This window comes from Mustela putorius, unplaced genomic scaffold (genome assembly GCF_011764305.1).
Source record: "Mustela putorius furo isolate JIRA1106 unplaced genomic scaffold, ASM1176430v1.1 tig00000589_pilon_pilon_pilon, whole genome shotgun sequence".
In the NCBI taxonomy this organism is placed as follows: Eukaryota; Metazoa; Chordata; class Mammalia; order Carnivora; family Mustelidae; genus Mustela; species Mustela putorius.
Window position 1 is genome coordinate 365,400 of NW_025421425.1, and position 10,737 is coordinate 376,136.

The 10,737-nt window shown below is 62.6% G+C and overlaps 1 long non-coding RNA gene across 1 annotated transcript; it reads right to left on the bottom strand.

The window, feature by feature from the left end:
* Nucleotides 1–2,406: 2,406 nt before the first annotated feature.
* Nucleotides 2,407–10,737, bottom strand: LOC123392594. The gene is made up of 4 exons (XR_006607313.1): nucleotides 10,582–10,737; nucleotides 8,434–8,600; nucleotides 8,202–8,368; nucleotides 2,407–7,793 (listed from the first exon to the last, which is right to left on the bottom strand). It is a non-coding gene; the product is annotated as an uncharacterized LOC123392594 (long non-coding RNA).

Here is a 10,737-nt window from a genome sequence, read left to right on the forward strand (position 1 = left end):
TTGATGAAGTCCAGTTCATTGCATTTTCCCTTTGTCACCTGTGCTTGTGGGATCTCAGAGACACCTTTGATTCCCCCCAAGCTGCAGGAACACTGGCTGGCCCACCGTTCCAACCAGCCTCCTGCTGCTGGTCCCAGGCAGATGGCCTCCGCATCAAGCATCTGGTCAGCGTTCCCCAGAGCCTCCTGGCACTGGGGTGAAGAGACTCTGTCATTTAAGTGTGACAGTGTGTCCTGGGACAGTGGCTGGAAGAGGAGCCTGAGGGATGGCAGTGCCACGGAGCGGAATGCTCACGTGGGATCCGCCAGCCCAGCGGCCCCCCTCCTGCCGCCCGGAACTAGACGGTATCTCCGCTCTCCGCTCAGATGGATTGGGGATTTGCCTACAGGGAGCAGACCCTTTTGTTCTCTGAAGATTTTCACACAGGGTCCTATTTGGAGGTTTCTGGTTACAGCACCATGAAAGAGAACATGGAGAACCTTCTGGTCTTGGACCGGGCCAGCATCATAGCCAGTTAACTCAGCTGAGGCCCAGAGAGGGACCATCCACACTAGGAGCACCCCCTGCAGGGGTGGAGACTAGAGCCTGCAGGCAGAGGGGAGGCCTGTGGGGGGGGCCGGGGGGGGGGGCAGAGCCAAGGATGGGCCAGTTCAGCCCAGACAGGGACCAGAGTCATTGGGAACAAATGAGAACCAGGGGCGGGTATCAGGCATGAGTAGCCCGTGAGGGGCCACAGTCAACAGCCGATGAGGCCCAGGCGGGGATCATAGGCAGCAGGAGCAGGGGAGGCCCAGGCGGAGATCACGGGCATGTAGGAGCAGGTCTGGCCCAAAGGGAATCTTCGGCAGCAAGAGCACATATGTCCCAGGCGCGTATCAGAGCCAGAGTCCAGCAGCTGAGACCCAGTGGGTATTGGTGGCAGTAGGACCGGGGGAAGCCCGGCGGGGATCGTGGCTGGTGGACACCAGCGAGGCTGTAGGTTGCTCCCACGGAGCCAGCACGGCCTGCCTCTCATGCTGGGCCCTTTTCCGAGGGTCCTGGGCTCCCTGAGGATGCAGGGCAGAGAGGAGCCATTCTGCTCCCTCCTTTCCCCCATACCCCTGGCTCGGACGGGACCCCCACCACGGACCCCCTCTGTTTCAGGCACATGTAGCAGCGTCTCCATGGGACGGCCAGGAAGATGCTGAGCTCACACTGTGCAGGCTCACGGACCACTATGGCTTTCTGTACTGAGTCCTCTGGGCCTTCCTTCATCCATCCCGGGGATGGACTGCATTTACAGGAACGCCTCCCTCGGGGCAGGACTCATCTCTCCAGCTCAGGGCCTTGATCCCCAGAGCCTCTGAGGTGCAGAGTCTGGGCTGGGCTGGAGCTGAGAGAGACACCCAGGAGGCAAACCCGGGAAGCAGGCAGGAATGGAGCTGGGCCTTGGGCCAGGCCCCTGGCCACTCCGAGGAGTGATGGGGGACTCCATGCCTGCTTCAAGGAGGGCCCCTTGTCTGCCTCCCCTGCATTCAGACTGAGTCCACCATTCAGCAGGGGCTCCAGAGGGTGAAGGTTCTGGGATGGTGGTGTCCGTGCTATTGCACGGCGGTCCGGTCCGGTCCGGGACGAGGGGCGAGGGGCGACGGGTGCTCCTCATGACACCCCTAGGCCAGGACCGACACAGCTTCCGAAGGTTGGGTTCCCCTCTGTGGGTGGAGACCCTGCTGATGCGGCGCCTAGCGGGAGACGCAGTGTGAGCCCCGACCGGCTGGGGTGCCCGGTGACTAGGGCTGGGAGCCGGTGTGCTGTGTAGAGAGCCCAGTAGCCAGCAGTGTGCCCCGAAGCCCGGGTCCCCCAAGACGCTGACCTCAAGGGCAGTGAAGACCAACTAGATGGGCCTGGACAAGAGGCCTCATGACAAGATGTCGATGCTTCTCCACCGCGGACGGCTACCTTGTACTACAGAACCGGGGTGCCCTGTGTCAGCCGTGTCCACAGAGTGTGGCCGGGTCACGGCTGACCTTGATCGCTGGTCTAGGGTGAGCCAGGCTCCAGCAGCCCTGCGGCCCCCGGGCACCCTCCCCACATCCACCACCCCATGACTGCTGCTGCACCACGCACCTCGCAGAGAGGGCCCCGATGTGAGAGGCAGGCCCGGCCCAGGGCTCACCTGCACACGGGATCAGGAGCTTTCTCTAGGCTCTCATGGCGAATGCTGCGGCTTCTGGGTCGGTCTGCTGCCATCCTCGAAAGCGGCCTGTTCTCTCCGTGGACTCAGGCCCAGCTGCATCCCCAGGAGGGACTCCGTGTGCAGCCCTTACTGGCCTCACTGGGGGCGGGAGCGCATTGTAGGCATCAGAAAACCAGCGTGACAAGGAGGGTCAGGCCGCAGGCTTGGAGGAGGAGGCTGGTCGGCAGAGGGAAGACAGGCGAGAGAGGACTCCTGGGTAAACCGGAGTTTATTTCAGTCAGAAGCGCGCGCTCTGCAGAGCCACCGTTCAGAGCACGGAGGAAAGCTAAGGGGCGGGGCGCGTGGGGGTTACATATTTCCATTCCTGCACCGAAGACAGGGCCCTTGCACATGGAGGACACGCAGCTCAGGGACAGAGCGCCCGGAGCCTCGCACAGCAGACACAGCTCTGAGCAGACACTTGAGCAAAGAAGACGCGCGCACGGGGCTGGGCACGCATCCCATGGGGGGGGAACAGCGCGAGGCACCAGCGCCCCATGGACTGCACCACGGACGGGCTTGACTCTGTGCACACACCTTGGCTGCCTTGGGCTCAGGGAAGGAAGCCAGATGGTGTCTAGTGGCATCCGCGGGATCTGGGACAAGCCAGACCACGGGGAAGAGGGACCTCAGGGGCTGCGGGGAGCGGTGTGGGGTCGGGGAGCGGCTGGCCACCAAGGGGACGTTCACGGTGGGGCCAGAATGCAGAGCTGGGACTCCAGCTCCCATTGTCCCAGAGACGCAAGGATGGGGCTCTGGACTGTAGGACTGAGGCCAGGACAGGGTGCAGACCTCAGCGCCCCCGTCCCTGAGCTCTGGAGCTGCCTGGTGCTCTAGTGGGTATCACCGTTGCCTTAAAACTCAGGTCTGGGTCCTAAAGAGACCGAACTAGGAATCAGAACGGGGTGGGCAGAACGGTTCCCAAGACCCTGACCTCCACCCCGTTGAGGTGGTCTCATTCCATGGGAACGTGCCCCCTCTTGCAGGAGGCGGGCGACTGAAACGACAGGAGTCAGATCGTGGGAGTCCTGCTCAGGTTCCTGTCCGGGGAGGCGGCTTTTTGGGAGCTAACTCAGTGGGTTTCACTGGAGAGACAAGCCGTACAGGGTAGGGAGTCGGCAGGGCGGCTGGACAGGACTGGGAGCTCAGGACGCCCTCCCCGCAGGGCGGCTCCAGCAGCGGGGCAGGCCAGAAACTGCACCGGGCCGCCTCCCCACTAGCAAAGGGCATTGCCTCCCCAGGGAGCTTTCAGGGCTCTGTAGCCATGGTCACTGGCCCTACCATTGGCAGACCATTCTCAGATTCCCACGGGTCCTTCAGCCTCCTATCTGGCTGCCGGCTTGCCCCCCAGACCCCCCCCCCCCCCCCCCGCCAGCCCACGGCCGGCCAAAGTCAGGTAGCAGCATCTGCCACTCGCATGGGTCCCCAGACTGAATCCCAAGCCCAGGAGTTGGCCCTGCACACCCCCATCACCCTCCCTGTGGGCCGCGTGCCCTGACCCTGGGTGCTGGGAACTCCCTTGCCCCTGCAGCAACCCCTGCAGTAAAGAGTTGTTGGGTGAGACAGGCCTGGTCCTCACCCACCCAGCTGGGTCTCTGTGAGGAGGAGGGTCCTGTGCCCCAGCGGCTGCCCCCCACCCCCCGCCCCATCCAGGCCCGGACAGCAGTCTTGCTGTCTGGGAAGAGCGGGACCAGCCGGGGGTTCGGGAGGGCTGTGGGCATACCCTGGAGGCAGGGCATGGAAGAGGAGGCACCTGCCAGGACTCGCTCCCCACCTGGTGGGGGACAAGGCCCTGATTGGTGGGGGGTAGGGTAGGGTGGGGGTGGTGCCTGAGGCCTTCTCAGGCTTCTTCATTCCAGGGTTTCCAAAACTGGCACAATTCCAGGCCCATCACGAGCTCATCATGGCAAAAGAACTAAAACACCTCAAGAAACACCTCGCGAGTAGAAACTCCCCAGAGGCTCCGTCCCCACAGCCCGGGGCAGGCATGGGGGTCCCAGAGAACCCTGCGCATGCTGCCCGGAGCCTAGTGTCCTGTTCCTTCTCCTGCTGGGCCCAGGGCAGCATGTCCACCTAACTCTAGGGCCCGGGCCCAGGGAGGTTTGCCGCCGGTGGGTGGGTCCCGAGCACCTCCTGTCCTTCCACCAGGACAAGGAAGAGATGAGGCTTTACACCCCAAATGGTTTCTGCAGTGCTTCATCGGCTGGGCAAGGCCCCCAGGCAGACTCAGTCCCACGTGCTCCCTGGCCCTGGCCCCCAGGGAGGCCCGAGCTCAGCCTCACCCCCCAGACCAGCCGGCCCCGAATCAGCAGCCATAAGGCCGAGGTTCATGGCCCAGAACAACCCCGGAGGACCCAAGAGGACCCCTGAGGAGGTGCCAGGGGACCAGCTGTGTCCTTTGTAGCTCCCCAAGGAAGGCCAGGGGAGCCTGCAGAGTGACAGGCCCTCAGCCCATTCTGCGGCCAGCCTCGAGCCTCTCGGGACGGGTGGCCCCCGAGGGTGGGGCAGAGTCTGTGGCCTCCCAGGTTTGCATGTCCTGCTGGCCAGGCCCTTCCCTGGAGCCGTCCGGAACCCCATCTTCCCCGGGAGGAGGGCACCCACAGGAGGGGTTGCGGGGCCTTCTCCGATGGAGGCAGGGGGTGGCGGGGACCCCCCATGGTCCCGCTTTCCCAGACCCCTTTTCTCTCACCCTGAAGCTGTGGGATGTCCACATGCTAGATGGGGAGTGCAAGCTCACAACCATGGCACACACCATCCTCAAGGTGCACCGCAGTAAGTGAGCCCACGGGAGCCCAGGCGTGCACGAGGGTGGGGTCAGGGGCGTTGGGCCACTGTGCTGAGGAACTTTCAAGCCCTGGTGGAGGGACGGAGGCCAGGGAGGTGGCTTGGGCAGGACTCCCTGCAGAGGAGCAGCGGGCAGGAGGCCTCCCCCTGCCCCGGCTCTGCCTGCCTCGCTCCTGGGCACAGCTGGACCTCAGCAGCTGCCCCTGGGAGGCAGACTGGGGTGGCAGGGTGGGGCCCTGCTGGCTCGGACTCACACACATTGCCCAGAACCCCTCCTGAAGCTGCCTCTGAAAGGTCTTCGGGACTTCCTGCAGGACACGTTAGCCCAGCCCCTGGCCCTGGAGGATGAAGTGTCAGGACACCGTCAGGCCTCCATGGCTTCGCTCTGAAGGATGAAATGTGACCTGCCCCACCCCCAGGTAGGCTCAGGGCCCCCACCCCTCCGGATTCTCCCTCCTGGGCAGCACGCAGTGGACAACGCCCCAGAGCCTTCCTCGTCATCTCTGTCCCTCTATACTCCTGGCTCCAACCTCGGGGACCCCAGGCCAGGGCGGGACATATGCCAGCTCCCTGCAAGGGTTGGGCATCAGCAGCCTGGAGGGTGGTTGTCGGGGCAGGCCAGGGTGGACACGCAGGGAGCCATGAGTATACCCTGCGGGCCCAGCCAGCTGGGGACAGACGCCTGCTGGAGATGCTAACCCAGTCTGCCTCTTTGCAGTGGGCCCTGAAGAGTTCCCAATGCCCCTGGGTCTGGAGCAACGTCCCCAATGCCCAGGCCTCTTTTCGCTTCTCGCGGCGTTGAGATGCTCCCCAGAGTGAAGGGGTGGCACCCCCAGGCCCGGCGCACACCCTGAGCAGCCAGGAGCCTCCCACCCCCGGCCAGGCCATGCTCAAGGCCAAGGAGCCACTGCAGGTGGGAAAGTCCACGGAGTCCGAGGCTGCCCACCTGTGGCCGGGAGCCCCGGCGTCAGGTTCTGGCCCAGCTGCCCTCAGCCCAGGACCCCTGACTGGCCCGCCTGCTCCCACAGTGATGGAATTCCCCCCCCCCCCCCGCCCCGCAGCCTCCCAGCGCACCAGGAGAATGCAGGAAGGGGAGTCCCAGACATGAAGCCGAAACACTGGGTCCTTTTTCCCTCAGCCCCTGCCTGGGCCACCCCAGCGGTCACACCACAGACCAGGCCCCAGAATGCCCCCGGGAATCCTGGGACAGGGTCTCCCCAGCCCACTACAGATGAAGCTGTAGGGCCCAGGACACCCTTCCTGCCCTATGGCCTCTGCAGCTCATGACCCTCTCTGGGGAGTGACTGGCACAGCTGAGACACATCTGGGCCAGCGCTGAGCCACCAACCCCAAGGCCCACACCTTCTCAGGACCCTTGGATTCCACCTATACAGGGAAACTAGATGCTTCCTGGCCTCTGGAGTAGAGCACAATGCTGAGCGTGCGGACCCTGAGGCTCTGGGCAGCCAACACCATGCCCTGCCTTGTCACACTGGCCTTCCTAGAGGACAGCACCCACCTTAGGAGGCACAAGTTCCTAACCCAGAACGATCTCACTGAGTGGTCCCAGGTCCTGGGGGGTCAGAGACGACACAAGTCCCCCTAGGACCAGAAGGAATACTGATGGGACATAGGCCCCATGGCCCTGGCCAGCCTTGGGGTCTGTCCCAAATCTGTTGAAGTTCTCTCAGGGCTCTGTGTGGCCAGCTGGGACCTGGGCACGCCCCATGGATCCACATCTCCGACCGAGGGCAGCACTGGGGACCACATCTCACCCCGGTTAGGGCAGAGCAGGGGCTAGCAGGTGGGCCCCGCCCACTGACCCCCACAATAGGAGACAGGTGCCACCAGAGGCTGGGTCACCAGCAGTCTCATGGCAGCCATGGGGCAGAGGAAGAGGTCATACAGACATGCCAGGACCCTGTCCCAGAACCCCAACACTTCCCTCTGACTCGGATCCACTGTCCTCAGCACCTGGCTTTAAGGGGTCACTGCATGGAGTCAGCACACCTCCAAGGTGGGGCACACTAGCTCCCGTGCCCCCTTGGGATTTCAACATTCTCCTGAAGGAAAGGCGGGTCTCCATCCCCAGGAGAAGGCTCCCTCCCTTGGTTCTGAGACCCCGCTGACTGTTGAGAGTTCAATAAAGTGTTGTCGTGTGAGAATGCGAAGCCGGCCTGTTCCCGCAGCGCCACAGCTCTGTGCCAGAAGCACCAGACAGACACCCAGAGAGAAGAGGGTTGCTCTGCCCAGGCTGCCTCACCAGCCCCTGCAGGCATCCCCGAGAGGGGCTTCCAGGCAGACAGACACAAAGCTGAGGGTCCCAAGTGCCTTCCCATCTTGGCCAGACGCCAAGGTCAAGACCATCCAATAACTGACTGGGACTCAGCCTGTGGCCACAGGGCCAGGACGGGGCTCGGAGGAGAGTGACAGCTGGGGTGCTGGGGCCTCAGGTCACCACATCTGTGCAAGCATCCTGGGAGGTCTACTGCCACTCTGTCCAGCCAGTCTACAGTGACTCTGTCCAGGGCGTCTGGGGTGGCCGGGGTCCTTCTTCCTTCCCCTGCTCCTTCCTCTGCCCCCCTACTTCTGGCGTCCAGCACCTCCCTGCCCTTGCCTGTGCTTCGGGGGCACAAGAGGGCCTTCGGGGATGCCAGGATGGCCTGAAAGGGACGTCAGGAGGGTGGGGACTTGCAGCTCATGCAGCCTGGGCCACCGTCCTTGGGTGAGCTCCGTTTCCCCAACCTGCGCCCCTGGCTCTCTCGCACCAGCATCTAGAAGGCGTCCTCACGTCCTAGGAAGAAGGGGCCTCTTCAGAGTAGGAATTGGCCTAGTGGCCTAGCAGGGGGAAGGGGACTAGTGGCCTCGCAGGGGGAAGGGGACTGAGCGACCCAGTCCTTCCCCACCTTCTCTCTACCCCGAATGGGTTCAGCTCATCCGCAGCCCCACGGCGATCCCTATCAGGCAACTCGTTCCTCGGGACCTCCCCCACGGGGCCGGTCCTTGGTCTGGCTCCCAGCTTGAACATCCCCTGTCCCAGTCCTGGCTGACCGACCAACCTTGTCCCCAACAACGCACGAAGGGGACAGAGCCAACAAGGACCACCCTGGCAGCAGGGACCTCCGACTCTCCCTGGAGCTGTGTCAGCCCGGACCCTGGACCCAGCCTCCCTCCTTTGGCCCTGCCATCCAGGGACACTTACAGCACTAGGGACTGCTGGGTCGCAGGGGCCCCAGGGCGTCCCCGAGAGTCCTGGCGCCGGAGCCCGGGCTCCCCCGGAATCCGTCACTCCCTGCGGTCCCATCTGCTCCCTGCCAGGAAGCAGGTGGGAACCGGTTGTCATGCTGCAGGCACGGGCGTACCCAGGACCTTGACAGAAAAACATGAGGAGAAACAGGGACAGGGAGAGCCCCGAGGGCCAGCCAGCAGCTCACCTGTACTGGATGTCCTGGAAGGACTTGGTGTTGTTGATGGTAAACACACACAGGAGGTCTCCTCCAGTGAGCATGCACTGGTCTCCCGTGGAGCTAGACGCCTCCTGGCCCACGCGTCCAGAATGTCCAGCAGGCTCGTCTCACCATCCATAACCACTTGCTTCTTCCTGCCAGAGGACAGGACTTCAGGAGCCCACTCCCGCCCTCCTCTCCTGGGATGGGGAGACGTGCCCCTCCCGGGGACCTCTCCTGCTCCATCCCCAGGTCCCACAAGGAGGGGACAGCCTCCTACGGAGCACATAGCAGACAAGCCCACGTCAGGATTCACGGCCAGGGGCAGCAGCACCACTCCCGTCCGTGGCGGGGTCACACTCATCCACAAAGTTGGTCCGGATGAGCTGGATGGTCAGGGCATCTCCCCCACACCTCCAGCGCCCACCTTCCTCCGCATAGATCCTGAAGTCCATTCTTGTCTCACATCACTGGGATGCCGGGGAAGGTTCTGGTCAGCCTCCTGGCTGTTGTCCTCAGAATCAGCAGGCCCGTCTCCTGGACTGAGCCTTCCGGGCTTTACCCTCGAGGTTCCTCCCCGTCTCGGTAGCGGTCTAACAGGTGTGTGTATTTTACCCTGACCCGGGGCTTGCCCTGGTTCTCAGCGGGGCGTTGGCCTAAGCGTCTGCTCACCATCTCAGGAGTTGGGACCGCCTTCCTCTTTTTGAGATACAGAATACAACCTGTGCTTGGGATTCTACTCCAAGCCCTCGGTAGGCCCAGAGAGACACATTTCTGAGAAAGAGCTGTGACTCCTGTCATCTGTGCCTTTGGAAGTAACTAACTTGGGATTAGCCACTCACAATGGCCACCAGGTACCCAGACTGGAATGATCTCTTTCCTCACCCTCTTGGGAAGGAGGCTGGAAAGGGGAATAAGTTTTCTGTTCAGGACTCAAGGATTTCCTGGCGGATTCATGGCCCTCACGTGTAAAAAACATTACACTGATTTACAGTTCCTGGACCAGGCACCTCAGGTCTGCTGTGACCTGGCCTCACTTTAAGGACCAAGGATGTCACAGGGGCCATCCGGGTTTGTAGGTACAAGGCGCCCCCCCTCATGCGACAGGTCTCTGACTGTCCCTGGGAAGACCCGGTCCACGGACGCCCCGTGGCTCCTCCGCTATTACTTCGGTGGCCCTCCAAGTCAGCCTCCCTCCTGGACCCAGGTTTTAAAGCACCTGGTCGAGCTACAGAGCTCTCCGCTCTCCACACAGACACAGCTCTGCCTCCCGCCCCTATTCACCTGCACGTACCCTGTGTGGGCTCACCCCGCTTTCCCGTCTCGCTAGTCCCCATATCATCTGGGTCTTCACTCACACCCGGAGAATCAGCACCAAACCCGGGATTCCGGTAAGGACAGACCGTCCAGAGAACCCTAAAGGGACTGGGGAGGCAGGAACACGGCCCGCACACCAAGGAGGCGCACTGAATCCTTGCAGGCTGGAGCTGGTGTGGGGGGCATGCGCCCACCAGGGATCCCCGTTTTCTAAGATGCATGCGGAGATTTTGACAGATGAAATAGACCGGAGGTCTGGGGTTTGCTGGGACACACTGGCTGCTGGGGACGCGTGTGGTGAGCACAGGACCCGGGGCTACACCTGGCTGACCACACTTGGGGATTCGTCATAATCTTTGTCTTTACAAACAGAAGAAATTGTCTGAAATAAAACGCAACAACATTCAGAACTGTAGAAAAACACCAAGAGGGGCTGTCCCTTTGACCCATGTGACCCTCATTTGGTCCATGTGTGTCCTTGTCCAGCCGAGTCTGTGCTGCCTGGTCCCCGGCTCCCCTTAGTGTCCCCGAACCACAGCCCCACCCTCTGTCCCCTGCCCTTCATATACTAGCTGCATGACACCTTTTGGAGTTCAGCTCACATAGGGACCCCGGGAGGCTCTCGACCTCAGACTCTCAGGGAGCGGGGAGGGGGCACCTGGCTCGTCCACAGCACTTCTACCATGTGGCATTATTTTGTTTGCTGCCAACGTCCCCTCCTCTCCTCAGAGAGAACCCACGTTCCCCACACAGAAGCCCAGGGGGGTCCCCAGAGTGTCGCCTGTGGACCCCAGCGCCCTGCTTGCCCGGTGACCTCACCCAACGCCATAGCAACCCCAGAGCACGATGTGGTTGAGAAGGTCTGGTTTTAGTCCATACTGATCTGCTTCATGTCCCCGGAGAAGAGCGGGTCCTGCCCCGTCCTTGCCTGTGGGCAGAATGGGGGAGGTGGAGCCAGCAACTGCAAACGGAATC